The sequence below is a fragment of the Balaenoptera acutorostrata genome, chromosome 11 (genome assembly GCF_949987535.1).
Source record: "Balaenoptera acutorostrata chromosome 11, mBalAcu1.1, whole genome shotgun sequence".
Taxonomy (NCBI): domain Eukaryota; kingdom Metazoa; phylum Chordata; class Mammalia; order Artiodactyla; family Balaenopteridae; genus Balaenoptera; species Balaenoptera acutorostrata.
The window spans coordinates 54,654,317-54,669,535 of NC_080074.1; the positions used below are offsets into that span (position 1 = coordinate 54,654,317).

At 41.6% G+C, this 15,219-nt stretch overlaps 1 pseudogene; it reads right to left on the bottom strand.

Annotated features, from left to right (window-relative positions):
- Window positions 1-12,315: 12,315 nt before the first annotated feature.
- Window positions 12,316-13,461, bottom strand: LOC103018940 (gamma-secretase subunit APH-1B-like; annotated as a pseudogene).
- Between the last annotated feature and the right edge of the window lie 1,758 nt (window positions 13,462-15,219).

The following is a 15,219-nucleotide window of genomic DNA, read 5'->3' on the forward strand; positions in this document are numbered from 1 at the left end:
AGAAAGAAAGCTCATGGCTGCCCAGCAAACTAACTGGTCAGCTCCAGCTGTGGTCAGGTATCCTTGCCTCTGTATCAACAGACATGTGTTGACTCCACACACTCTGAGCTTGCTAAGCCCCCTTGTTCAAACTCAGCTCTGGTCTTTGCAATCACACCATGCAACAAAGAGGGATGGGGGAGAGGCAGTGGAAACAAGGAAGAGGGAGAAAGGGAGGAGAGAAGGAAAGAGAAAGGACATAGGAAGGGTTGAGTAACACAGGATTCAGTAATGTGGTCCTTCTACTCCATCCTAAGTGTGTCAACTTACCCCCTTCCTCTTTTCTCTTGCTATTCGATGCGCTTTCTGTCAATCAATAAACGTTGTGATTGGAGCATCTTAACTTAGCCTGTGAGACTTTCTGTTCTATGACCTCTGGGATGGCTTGCCCAGAGTGTACTGAGAGGCTACCATCGCGTCAAGGTAATTTCTCCTATGACATATTTTTCCTTGGCATCGGAATTTCATTTGAGAGAAGAACCCGTTGATATTCTTCTACAAATCCATCAAATTGGTGTTCTTTTGCACCAGAGAGCAATAAAGCTTTTCCCCACATTTTTCTGGTGAAAGCAATTTTGATACCTTGTTAATGTTTGAAGAACTAGTAATTTCGTCTGAAATCGCAGCCTTTCCTTCCAGGCAATTGTTTCTAGATACATTCCCTGCTGTTATCTGACCTCCCTTTATTTTCTCATCATGGAGTTTCAGATTGTTTGCTTTCTTTAAACTGATGGTCAGCACTCCAAGTGTCACTGTTACCCTGACTAGGCTAGAGACACAGCCGTGCCAGGAAAAGCAGCAGAAACCCAAGCTCATGGGACAGTGGCCACAGCCCGCCTGAAATCACTCCTACCCGGCCGCATGCTTTTGTCTTTCTTTTCTTTCCTTCCTCCCTTCTTCCCTCCCTCCCTTCCTTTCTCTACCCCTTCCTCTCTCCTTTTCTTCCTCTCTTCCCCCCCTCTCTCTCATTCTCTCTTCTTTTCTCATCTTCTTTCGTTTTTTACCCACAGTCCTCTTTTTCCCGTCTCAGGAACCACACATGAATCCACTTGGGGCTCCACTCGGAATCATTTCTCTGCTCTAAAAATTAAGGTTTTGTTCACTATATCAAGCTTGCCTCCTGGACTTCCCAGAAAATGAGATCTCTCCTGGGAGATTTCTCAGTCCTTTGTGCACATAAGCCCCTGGAAGACCCACCCCACTAATTGGTCAGGCATGTTTATACTAATCTTAACTCAAGCACCAGCCTCTTGCTACATGTACATAAAATGATGTCTTAACACCCAGGGGGAGGCTTGTAACAGGGTTAGTCTGTTTGGGGAAGGGATTAGGGGAAGTTTGGGTCATTTTCCCTCTGTGTCCTCCATGGTGACACAGATTGGATCACCTTCTGGCCAGGAGAAAATCATGCACTGATTGGTTTCCACCTGGGGCCCTTCAACCAATCCCTGGGACATGGAAGGTGATCTCACAAGCTGCTAGAAGTAGGCAGCTGAAGGTGGGGTCAATGGCGCCAAAGCTGCAGTGCTGCTCCACAGTAGAGAGAACAGTGGTTTCCCAGAGCAAAATTGGGTACTATTAGAAGGATGGAAGAAAGGGAATTGATGATGTGCAGGCAACAAGCCATGTACACTGCGCCCAGAACATGGAATCCTCCGGAGTACAGGTGCTCCATACATCCCTGATGAATGTATTATTTTATGAGATTTTATCAACTAATTTCCTCTAAATCCACTATTTGCTTACTGAAAGTTAATGTAACTGAAGATCACTTATCTCCTGTCCCTCACAGCTGCATTAAGCATTTTGAGAAGATAGGACTGAGTCATTTCAGAAAAACGAATACAGTTCTGCCTCCTGCTTCTTAAATGCGAACTGTTAAGAATGATTATTTAAGTTGCAATTTAACTACTGGCTGTTGAATTCAGACATGCCATTCACTTAAGAACCAGGTGTATCAGCAGTCTTGTCTTCAATACCTTTCTTGCTTATTTCCATGCTGCGTTCCTATCAAAGTTAATTTCTTGCTGTGATACAATGTGATGCAGCCTTCCAAAATTCAAGTCCATTTCAGACTGTTTTCCACATTTTAAGCATACTTTTCTGTCAGGGTCAAGAAGAATCAAAGCTCAGGGGACATGATCTTGTATTGTCTTATTATCATTCAATGAATCTTTTCCCAGCAATTCTCTGGGGGTTCTTCTGTATCTTTCGCCAGCTCCCAATCAGAGGGTCTCCGTATTTTAACTTGCAATATTACTTTCTGCTGAGCATAATGCATGGTTGGGTCAAAAGATCTGCAACTTGAATTCTAGCTCCCAGACTAATTCACCATGTTTACACAGAGGAAAACTTCTGTTTCCAGAGGGCACTCAACTCACCTTTAGGGTGTGGTTTGTGCTTCAGTAGTAAAAGCAGTGTGATTTTACAAGTTGTTCCAATCAGATACTTGGTTAGACCCAGCTTTCTCTAAGGAAACCAAAGGTTTACGTTTGCCCTTGCAACCAAGACCTGCCTGAGCTCTGACTCCTGACTAGAGCCGACTGATGATTTCAGTTTCTTGTAGGAGCTGGGGTGGAGGGTGTAGAAGAAGAGGCGGAAGGAGTGACGGGAAAGCATGGCCCACTACTGTAGTTTCTACAGGAAGGAAGGAATGGGCAAGGCAGGGTAGGCAAACTGAGCAAGCTCAGGTTTGGATGGTTTAATAATTTCAGTGGGCTCTGGGCTATGGGGTGGTCTCTAGTGGTGGTTAGGGCAGGGGAAATATTGGCTCAGCGTGTGAGAGTCAAATAAAGGAGGTAGCTGGTGAGAAGGCCTTTGAAGTGGTTGGCTTGCGCGTGAAAGTCTCACAGGCAAGTTGTTTATCTGTAGGAATTAGCTAGCCCTGGGAGGGGCGGTCTCTCCAGGCTTAGCATCATAAAATACAGAAAATAGAAACCACGATTAATACAATGAGGTAAACGGAGAAGACATTAACATTTGCATGGATTGTATAAAGAAGCAGGGCAAGCATCGCACATGTGAATCACAGGACAAATGTGTCCTGGATCACTGCTGGGCTTTCATGATGTCCTTCCTGTTTGCCTGTCCATTCAACAGCCACCCGACACCCCCTTGTTCTGCACCAGGCCCCTCTCACAAAGAACTTCTATTCATACCCAACTTAAAGCTCACGCATGTGGAGGTTATTTCCCAAAGTGGTTTGAGCTGGAAAGCAACTGGTCTTACACGAAGGTAACTTTGCTGTCTTCCTCCGTCTTTCTGCCAGTTGTCCTGGACCGAGATAAATGGGAGCCAAAAACTAGATTTGCCTGAGCAGCCACTGATGAACATGAGGAAACTCACTCTACCACAGTGATGCAGTACAGAATGGAATGGTGATATTCAGTCCTCTCCCTCATTCCTGTATCCAATCACCGAGTCCTACTGATTTTATCTTATAAATACATTTTTAAATGTTTCCTACTCCCAGTCGTCTCTGGTGTCCCAGCCCTAGGTCAGGTCTTTATTATCTTTCACTCAGAGCATTAGCCTCATAAATGGTCTTCCTGCCTCTGGTCTTGCCTCCCTCAAATTCACTCTCCACACAGCTGAAGAAATCGCTTAAAATGTCAATCCAGCTATGGCATTCCATGGCTAAATCCCTTCATCGTCTCCCTTGTGGGCAGAAGTAGTCCTCAGACTCTTCAATTTACAGGATAATTTATTTTTAATTAGAAACTTACATAAAGATGCCAAATTTACATTTCGCTAAGGAAGGACAATTAAAAAAAAAAAAACTCTCTTCTATCAAAATCCTTCCATAAAGGAAAAGATAATTTAAAACTATGCACATACGTACACACACATGTGCACACAATGTGGTCTCAGAAAAACTGTCAGTCTCTTCCATTGAAAAAACTTAAGTTTGTGAAAAACTCTCCACACGTCCCCAAAGAAGTGAAATTGTTATCTCCCATTGGCTCTATTCTGCAGAGTCTAGCATGGCATTCAAGGCCTCCAGTGAGCTGGCCCCTGGCTGCCATTCTTGGCTTATCCCTCCAGCCTAAGATCCAGCAGCTTGTCACTGCTCACCCACACCGAGCAGCACTGAAACGCTTCCCACCTCCCCCTTGCTCAAGCTGCCTCCGTGGGTCAGGCGTGGATGGACTGCTCCTCCCACGGCCGTGCCACTCCTCTGCGTGGCTAACATTGTTTATCATGCAGCACCCAGAAAAGGAGTTCCATCCTCTAGAACCACCCTCTCACTCCTTACACACTCATGTCCCCATCCCTCGAGATGAGTTTAAATAATTCAATAATGCCTTGTGCAAATCAGTTCCCTTATTCTTAACATATTTATCTACATCGCGTCTTGCAAAAGTATCTGCTTTTTCACCTCTTTCTTCCGCTAGATGGCAGTTCTACACACCAGTAATCAGGGATGGCATATTTTCATTTTTATGTCAACAGCATCTAGCATGGTGACTCTTGACATGACATGGGCATTCAAAAATGTTTACTGACTAAAACAGTAAATGAATAGACAGCTACATTTCAAAAGACTATGTGATGATAAGAAATCTTATTATGAAACCATTTTAAATTATTCAGAAAAAGATAATATATAAATTAATTTTTATTGGGTATACTTTTTAAATTTATTTTTTATTGAAGTATAGTTGAATTACAATGTGTTAATTACTGCTGTACAGCAAAGTGACTCAGTTATACATATATATACATTCTTTTTTTTTTTTTTAAAGTCTGTTGTGCCATGTTATTTTTTTTTTTTTGTCTTTTTTTTATTTTATTTTATTTATTTATTTATTATTTATGGCTGTGTTGGGTCTTCGTTTCTGTGCGAGGGCTTTCTCTAGTTGCGGCAAGCGGGGGCCACTCTTCATCGCGGTGCGTGGGCCTCTCACTATCGCGGCCTCTCTTGTTGTGGAGCACAGGCTCCAGACGCGCAGGCTCAGTAATTGTGGCTCGCGGGCCCTGTTGCTCCACGGCATATGGGATCCTCCCAGACCAGGGCTCGAACCCGTGTCCCCTGCATTGGCAGGCAGACTCTCAACCACTGCGCCACCAGGGAAGCCCACATTCTTTTTCATATTCTTTTCCATTATGGTTTATCACAGGATACTACTGAGTATACTTTTACTTCAGCCTTCTTCAGGTAGGTGGCGTCACCTTACAAAATTAAGACAACACTTCATTCTCCGCCGCATCTCATTTTATTAATTCAAGAGGGCAGTCAATTCTCTGCCTATTCCCTAATCCACAGACACCTTATCACCTAGAAAAACTTGAGGATAGGAAAGTTTTGCTTAGTGTTCTAAAACTTTCACAGTCAAAAAAAAAAAAAAATGACAGATGCTAAACATGTTTTTTTGTTGCTGTGATAATGCATGCCTCAGTGTAATGCTTATTCCCTGAAGAAAGTGTCTTTAAAAACTGGCCACAGGATAATTATAATACCCTTGATGGTAGTTTCTGTTAAAACATTGCTGGGAATATAATCCTGATCCTGGCTTAGAGCTCCAATGTGAAACCGGGGATTTCCAACGCTATAAATGGTGTCAGAGCAAGTCAACTGCACCTAAGGAGTATTTAACCTTAGCTTTTCCAGTGCTCACTTATACGAGGGCACACATGAGAAAATGACCAAAAATGAGGGCTCTGGAATCAGATTACTTGAGTCTTAAACCTGTATCCTTCACTTGCTGGCCAACTGACCTCGGACAATTTACTTAAATTGTATCTTCCTTGAAAGTCTTATCCAGAAAATGGGGACAAATTAGTATGCAGTTCATAAGGTTGTTGTGAGGATTAAATGATACAATCTATCTAAAGTGCTTGTGGCTCTCAAATAATTTCTTTTTTACTTGCTCTCTTTCCTGCCTCCCCATGTGGGACTCCAACCCGCTGAATTCTACCTACTACAAACGAATGAAGTATACTGTCCATTTAGCTGTTCTGAAATTGCCCTGTTTCTTCACTCCGCTCCAGCTCTCTGATAACTTACCACCCTCACCTCATAATGTCCTCCAAGTACTGTAGTATCCCACCAGATACCACTGCCGAAGTTTCCCAGCACTGTCACCCAGCAGTGTCACAGTGGAGCCCCTTAGGTGCCGAAGACATTGGTCCTGGCACCCTAAGGTCTAAGGCTCTTTCAGATTGCACTGATGACACACCATCCTTACCACTCCGCCCCCACTGCATCCCCCCTTAGTCCATAAGGATTGGGCTCAGGACGGAGCCAAGGAAACAACACAAAGTTCTCAGAATTACCCTCACTTCTGTCTTTCTAGGTCAAGCTGGAGGTACCAAGAGGGGAACTCACTCCCAGGAGATTCTTTGGTCTCTCAAAACAAAAAAATGGAGCCAACTAATTTTCTGGTCATACCTAACAAGTCTGAGCCCAACTGCTGGTGAGCACAGCATCATTCAGAAAGGGTGCTTCCCCTTGATATAAGGACAGCCTGCAGCTCTTTTTTGGTCATCCCAAGCCAAACTCCCTCAAAGTTAGAAATAAGGGAAATAACTGTTATTGCTAGGCTTGCTCTGCAGGTTACTTTGGGGACCGACATAAGGATTTACTTCTAGTACATAAGCCTTGAAAGCCTGGCCCTATCAGAAACTCCAGACACATCCAGCAGGAGCCAGAATTGCTCACTGTCACAAACCGACAATGACAAAAAGAAAATGCTTTCTAAACTTCTCCATTTCTTTATTGCATGTGTTTTTTGGCTTGGATTATCTTTCTAGATATGTGACTAAAGTGAAGTTCAACTGAACTGATATCTAACATGTTAGATATCAACACTTGCAAAATGCAGGCTTTCCTAGTTTCCAAAAACTAAAAAAGTTTTACATTTCCTTGTTACTATATAAAAATGTCAGCTGGATGAGACCATGTACATTTATGAATTCAAAGGAATAGCAGTAAGCTCAAGAAATTTCAGTTGCTTATAACAAAACACCAAAAGCAGCCAAGCATGAAGCACTATTTCATATTGAAAGTGGCTGGAATGAAAACTTTGGTTCTTTGAGAGGCAGTGTGGTTTTCTAGAAAGATCTTTGGTTCCAACTCTACCATTAACTAGCTTTGCAACCTTGGGCTTCATTTATGGGGAACTGAAGACTTTTAACAATCTGGCACCAACCAGCTTCCCAATGAATATTTTCAACTTCTCATTTTTACCCTATTTCCAGCCCTCTTCCCTTCCTCTCTCCCATCACACTGCCTTTTCACTCCCTTATTTTGCAAAGCAATTAATTCATCCATTTCTTTGCAGACTAAGAGCCTTCCTGTCCACTCTCAAAGAGGCCATCAGGACATTGTCCAAAACAAAGTGACTTCTCTCTTGATATAAATTTTACCCATGGCGTTAGTGTATCAAAGTGCTTATTTTTAATACAGTAGCAACTTTTTCTTCCACTTACATCGGTACAATAACAGGCTTTCAATGAGCTTACTGAATGAATGAAAATTAATTATTGTTTTTATACCTACCATGTTTTTTAATTGAGGTAACACTGGTTGATAAAATTATGTAAATTTCATGTGTACAACATTATAATTCGACTTTTGTATATACTACAGTGTGCACACCACCAAAAGTTTAGTTACCATTCCATCACCATACAATTGACCTCCTTTACCCATTTTGCCCTCTCCCTCTCCATTCCCTTCTAGTAACCATCAATATGTCCTCTGTATCTATGTACTTGTTTTTGTCTTGCTTCGTTTGTTTATTTTGGGTTTTTTAAATATTCTACATCTGAGTGAAATTATATAGTATTTGTCTTTCCCTGTCTGACTTATTTCACTTAGTATAATACCCTCCAACAAGAGCTATCCCTGTTGTTGAAAATGGCAGGATTTCCTTCTTTTTTATGGCCAAGTAGTATTCCATCGTATACAGGTGTATATGTATGTATATTACATCTTCTTTACCTATTCACTTGTTGATGAAGAGCTAGGTTCCACATCTTGGTTTTTATAAACAATGCCACAATGAACATAGGGTGCATGTAACTTTTTTAATTAGTGTTTTCATATTCTTCAGATAAATACCTAGAAGTGAAATGGCAGTTTTATTTTTAATTTTTTGAGGAACCTCCATACCGCTTTCCATAGTAGCTGCACCAATTTACATTCCCACTACCAGTGCACAAGGGCTCCCTTTTCTCTACATCTGTTCCAACACTTGCTATTTCTTGTCTTTTTGATAATAGTCATTCTAACAGGCCTGACATGATATCTCATTGTGGTTTTGATTTGCATTTCCCTAATAATTCGTGATGTTGAGCATATTTTCACGTGCCTGTTGGTCACTTGTATGCCTTCCTTGGAAAAATGTCTATACAGATCCTCTGCCCAATTTTTAATCAGCTGTTTATTATGTTGTTGAGTTGTATGAGTTCTTTATTTCAGATATTCACCCCTTATTGGATATAAGATAGGTTGTCTTTCATTTTGTTTATGGTTCCCTTTAGTGTGCAGAAACTTTATTTTGATGTAGTCCCATTTGTTTATTTTTGCTTTTGTTTGCCTTGCCTGAGGTGACAGATCCAGAAAGAAGTTGCTAAAACCGATGTCAAAGAGCATACTGCCTATGTTTTCCTCTAGGAGTTTTATGGTTTTAGGCCTTATATTTAAGTCTTTAATTCATTTTGAGTTAATTTTTGTGTATGACATAAGATAGTGGTCTAATTTCATTCTTTTGCTTGTGACAGTCCAGTTTTCCCAACACCATTTAGAGAAGAGACTGTCCTTTCTCCATTGTATATTTTTTACTCCTTTCTCATAAATTAACTGTCCATATATGTGTGGATTAATTTCTGGGCTTTCAATTCTGTTCCATTGGATATGTGTGTCCACTTTTGCCAATACCATGTTGTTTTGATTACTATAGCTTTGTAGAATAATTTGAAATCAGGGAGTGTGATACCTCCAGCTTTGTTCTTTCTTCTCAAGATTGCTTTGGCTATTCAGAGTCCTCTGTGGTTCTATATAAACTTTAAGATTTTTGTTCTATTTTTGTGAAAAAATGTCTCTGAGATTTTGATAGGAATGGTGTTGAATCTATGGACTGCTTTATGTTATATGGACATTTTAACAGTGTTCATTCTTGCAATCCATGAGCATGAAATATCTTTCCTTTTTTTGTGTGTCTTCTTCAGTTTCTTTCATCAATGTCTTATAGTTTTCAGTGTACAGGTCTTTCAGCTCCTTGGTTAAATTTATTCCTAGGTATTTTATTTTCTTTGTTGCAAAAGCAAATGAATTGTTCTCTTAGTTTCTCTTTCTGCTAGTTGATTGTTAGTGTATAGAAACACAACAGGTTTTTATATATTGATTTTCTCTCAACTTTACTGTATTCTTTTATCATTTCAACAGTTTTTTTGGTGGAGTCTTTAGGATTTTCTATATATAAAATCATGTCATCCACAAATAGTGATGGTTTTAATTCGTCCTTTCAAATATGGATGCATTTTATTTCTTTTTCTTGCCTAATTGTTCTGGCTAGGACTTGCAGTACTATGCTGAGTAAGAGTGGCGAGAGTGGGCAATTTTGTCTTGTTCCTGATCTTCGAGTGATAGTTTTCAGTTTTTCACCATTGAGTATGACGTTAACTGTGGATTTGTCACATATGGTCTTCATTATGTTGAGGTACAACCTTTCTATACCCAATTTAATGAGAGTTTTTACTATAAATGGAGGTTGAACCTTGTCAAATGTTTTTTATGCATCTATTAAGATGATCATATGATTTTTATCCTTCATTTTGTTAAAATGGTGTATCACCTTGATTGATTTGCAGATGTTGAACCATCCTTACATTTCTGGAATAAATCCCACTTGATCCTGATGTATCATCCTTTTAATGTATAGCTGTATTTGGTTTGCAAATATTTTGTTGAGGATTTTTGTATCTGTGTTCCTCGGAGATATTGCCTGCAATTTTCTTGTGTTGTCCTTGTCTGGTTTTGGTCTCAGGGTAATATTAGCCTCATAAAATGAGGTAGGCAGCATTCCCTCCTCTTCAACTTTTTGGAAGAGTTTGAGAAGAACAGGTATTAAATCTTCTTTAAATGTTTAGTAGAAACAAAATGAAGCCATCTATTCAGGACTTTAGTTTTTTGGGAAGTTTTAAATTATTGTTTCAATCTCCTTAATAGTGATCTGTCATTTTAGATTTTCTATTGCTTCATTCAGTCTCAGAGGGTTGTATGAGTCTAAGAATTTATCCATTTTTTTCCTAGGTTTTCCAATTTGTTGGTGCATAGCTGTTCGCAGGAGTCTCACAGTCCTTTGTATCTCTGTGCTATTCATTGTAACTTCTCTTTTGTTTCTGATTTTAGTTTAGTCTTCTCTCTTTTTTTCTCAGCGAGTCTAGCTAAAGTTTTGTCAATTTTATTTTTTCGAAGAACCAGCTCTTAGTTTCACTGATCTTTTCTATTGTCTTTTTAGTCTCCATTTCATTTATTTCCACTCTGATCTTTATTATTTCTTTCCTTCTACTGACTTTGTGCTTAGTTTGTTCTTCTTTTTCTAGTTCCTTTAGGTGTAGGGTTAGATTGTTTATTTGAAAATTTTCTTGTTTCTTTAGGTAAGCCTGTATTTGCTATAAACTTCCCTCTTAGTACCACTTTTGCTGCATCCCATAGATTTTGGTATGTCATTTTTTTCATTTTCACTTGTCTTCAGGTTTGTTTGGGGTTTTTTTTCTCCTTGATTTCTTCATTGACTCAGTAGTTGTTCAGTAGCATGTTGTTTAGCCTCCATCTATTTGTGATTTTTCTAGCTTTCTTCTTGTAGTTGATGTCTAGTTTTATACCGTTTTTGTCAGAAAAAAAGTGCTTGATATAATTTCAGTTTTCTTAAGTTTATTGAGACTCTTTTGTGTCCCAACATATGGTCTATCCTTGAGAATATTACATATGCACTTGAGAAGAATGTATTCTGCTGCATTTGGATGGAATGTTTTATATATATCTATTAAGTCTATCAGGTCTAATGTTTCATTTAAGGTCAGTGTTTCCTGGTTGACTTTCTGTCTGGATGACATATCCATTAATGTAAGCGTGCTGTTAAAATCTCCTACTATTATTGTGTTGCTGTCAACTTCTCCCTTTAGGTCTGTTAATAATTGTTTTATATATTTTGGTGCTCCTATGTTAAATGTATATATATTAATAAATATTACACCTTCTTGATGGTTGTTCCCTTTATCATTACAAATGTCATTCTTTGTCTCTTGGTTTGTTTGCTTTGGTTTGGTTTTTTGGCTTGAAGTCTATTTTATCTGATATGAGTATAGCTACACCCACTTTCTTTTGGCTTACCATTTGCTCAAAGTATCGTCTTCCATCCCATCACTTTGAGCCTATATTTGTCTTTAGAGCTGAGATGAGTCTCCTGGAGGCATTATATAGTTGGGTCTTGCTTATTACTCCACCCACAGCCACTCTGTGTCTTTTGATCAGTGGATTCAATCCATTTACATTTAGGATGATTATTAATAAACGAGGACTTAATACTTCCATTTTACCTTTTGTTTACTGCTTGCTCTATATGTCCATTGTCTCTTTTTCCTTGTGTTTCTGTTTCTCTTTTTTCTGTGTTTCTCTTTTTCCTTGTGTTTCCTTGTGCTTTCTGACTCCCATTAGGAAGGGCAACACTTAGACTAGATGATCATTAGTAACTCAGTGCAATTTATTACTGTAGTTAGAAGCATAGCCCACCATGTTCTCACAAAACAGGGTACAAGTGAAGCATGGGAAAACAGTTCACAGAGATGATAGCCCTTTAGCCTTTTGTCACTTCAGAACTTCAAAAGACAAAGGCTAACCAGGATTTGACATTCAGATACTTGCTTGCTAAGCACAAGCTGAGTTAGGAGATAGCTAAACATCTGATTCTTATTCAGTTACAGTGTTATCAGGAAGTTCCTATTTGGACATCGATGGCTCTCAACCTGGCTGCACATCGAAGTCATCTAGGAAGCTTTAAAAATTACCACATGCCCAGATGAATTAAATCTGGAGGGTGGAGCCCAGAAATCAGTATTCTTTATGTTTCCCCAGGTGATTCTAACATGCAGTCAGTCTGTACACCACTGATGTATCCCTTTCAGAAAGCTGTTGCATGAAAGCCATATTGTATCCAGATAATTTTGTTTTTTCTAACCCCCACCAGGAAAAGGGATTTTTAGAAAAAGGCACAGCTGTGCTTCTCTCAAGAGGCAGCTTAGTGTTTGGTAAGTGCTGGTTCTCACAGGTTATCTGGAGCGCGTGTTGAAGAGGAGGGAGCCCTTGTCTTGGCAGGGCAGGCAGAGTTTCAGGCTTTGGCAGCTGCCTCCAGAAGCAAAGGATGCCCAGATGCCCCTGAGCACCAGGATGATGTATGCTGACGCCAGATTTAATCCACAACAAGGATTTATGAAGGTCAGGGCTGACACCAGCAGATGGGTGGGAAGGACTACAGAAGGGCATACCACTTTTTCTTCTCACAGCCATCAAAAAACACGAATGCCCCAGAACCCATGCAGCAATATGATCACCAGCGTCATGAAAGCTGAATTTAGGAAGAACTGGGGAGGGTTTCCATGAATGCCCACTGTGCCCGGCCCCAAGGAGTCAGACAGGGTATTTACAAAGGAAAATGCTCCCCCCATGATTCCAAAGCCCAAGCCAGAAACAGAAGCCAGCAATCGCATAGAGGGTGCTATGTCATCTGGGTTTATACTCTTCAAACCTTCACTGGCTTTTTTTTAGAGTTTGTAATATGCAAACTGGAACATTTCTTGGATAAGGACTGAGACTAACGTGCCAAAGATCAGCAGATATTTCTGTATTGGTCCATCTTTGTTGTCAGCAGTGATTGCTGCCATGGACCAAACAAGGGAGGAAAGCAGCAGAGACACCAACCAGCAGCTCTGATGATGAGGAAGATGATGTGCAAGGGCCCAGCGGTGACGGTGAAGATGTAGAGGGCTAGCACAGGACCGAAGGCCATGAAGGCGCAGCCCAAGAACACGGCCACTGTCAAGGCCATCACCCGGGGGCCTGGGGGGAACACAGGGGCACTGAGCACTGACAGAGCTGAGCCTGGGGGCAAAGGCGCAGGGCAGAGTGGAGGGGCAGAGGCGGGTTCTGTTGCTAGATTTTTTCTTAAAGCTGGTGAATTCTCTCTTCCATATCATCTGCTCTATTTCCAATGCATTCTTCATCTCATTTATTGAGTTCTTTAGCTCCAGAACTTCCGGGGTTTTTAGCATTTCTACCTCCTCGGTAACACATTCCTTCTGTTCATTAATTTTACTCCTGAACTCACTGAACTGCCTTTCTGAGTATTCTTGTAGCTGGTTGAGTTTCTTCACAACAGCTATTTCGAATTCTCTATCAGTTAGATCACAATACTTCATCATGACTTTAAGTTTGGTTTCAGGAGAACTGTCCTTTTCTTTTTGTCATATTGTGTTACTATGGGTTTTCATGGTGCCTGGTAAGTTGCTTCTCTGACAACACATTTGAAGTAGTGCACATCTTTCTTGTTAGGTGAAGCTTTGTTTACTTTGATTCTAAAAATTACCATGTTACAGGCTTCCCTGGTGGCGCAGTGGTTGAGAATCTGCCTGCCAATGCAGGGGACACGGGTTCGAGCCCTGGTCTGGGAAGATCCCACATGCTGCGGAGCAGCTGGGCCCGTGAGCCACAACTACTGAGCCTGCGCGTCTGGAGCCTGTGCTCCGCAACAGGAGAGGCCGCGATAGTGAGAGGCCCGCGCACTGCGATGAAGAGTGGCCCCCGCTCGCCGCAACTAGAGAAAGCCCTCACACAGAAATGAAGACCCAACACAGCCAAAAATAAATAAATAAATAAATTTAGTAAAAAAAATAAAAATAAAAATTACCAGGTTGATCATTAGAGGACTTTCTCTTTTTTTCCGTCGGTGGTACTACAGCACAAGCTTTCGGTTTCTCTTCCCTGAGTTGCCTCCGGCTGTATTTGAGAATCGGCACCTTCCGCTCTCCAGCGCCTCTGCCAGGGGTGTTGCCGGCGCTTATGCTCCCGGGATCGCTGGTGCCTTGCTCCTGTCAGTGTTGTTGCTGCCACTGACGTTGCCTCTGACGGCACCAGGATGGCAGGCACCTCCACCATGCCCAAGGTCACCTGGGCTGTGGGCCTGGCCACTGTGGCCGGGGGAGGGAGGTGGGGAGGGAACAAGGGTTAGGGGTGTCTTCTCTGCATCTAGGGTTGTCGGGACCGCAGGCGCTGCTGTCACGGCTGGGGATTCTGGAGTCTCGGGCACCACGGTGGCTGGAAGGACCAGGGTCATAGGCCCTGCCGCCACTGCTGCCGGGTTCCTTGCGGCCATGGGTGCCACTGTGGCCAGGAGGCCACAGTCACGGGCGCCTGCCTCTCTGCTGCTACTAGCTCCCTGGGGCTGCGGCTCAGCTTCCATGGCCGGGGGCCAGCGTCACAGGCACTGCCTCCTTGCTCCCCCAGTTCTGCCTCTTCTGTGTGCCCCAATCCCCCAACCTCACATGTACAGACGTGTGGATCTCTCTGGCATCCTGGGGTGTTGGAACACCTTGGCTGAGGAATCTTTGCTGAGTTACGGATGTTCTACTAGCTGGAGATTGAATCGGAAAGATAAAGAGCGTGTCTCTTGTGCCTATATCCACCACGTTTTGACCACTAGTCTGACTTAAGAATTTTCCTTGCCACTTGGTCCTTATTATAATCCTATAAACTATGAATCTGTGAGGAAAAAGCTGGGCCTTAAGAAGCTAGATAACTTTTCCAAGGCCACACAGCTTGTAAGCGATGAAATTGGGATTTAAACCACATCTATTTGATTCCAAAGCCTCTATTTTTTCATCTATCAAAAAGGAGGCTTAATTGGATAATCTCTGAGGTTCCTAGAGATCCAGATTTCAGTGAGTCTATGGGTGGAACAAAGGATTATCTCAGCAGGCCTGGGTTGTCCAAATCTTGCACATTCCAAAGAAAACTTTGGTCCTTGTCTCGTTCCTGAGAGATAATCTCTAAGACTTCGCAACATCCTGCCTAATAAGAGTATTTCTGTTTTCCTGGGAACTTGGACCACTCCAGATAATTTATACCGACGATGCATATTTATTTATGGTGGGGCCATGTGCCATGTAGTAATCGCTTGA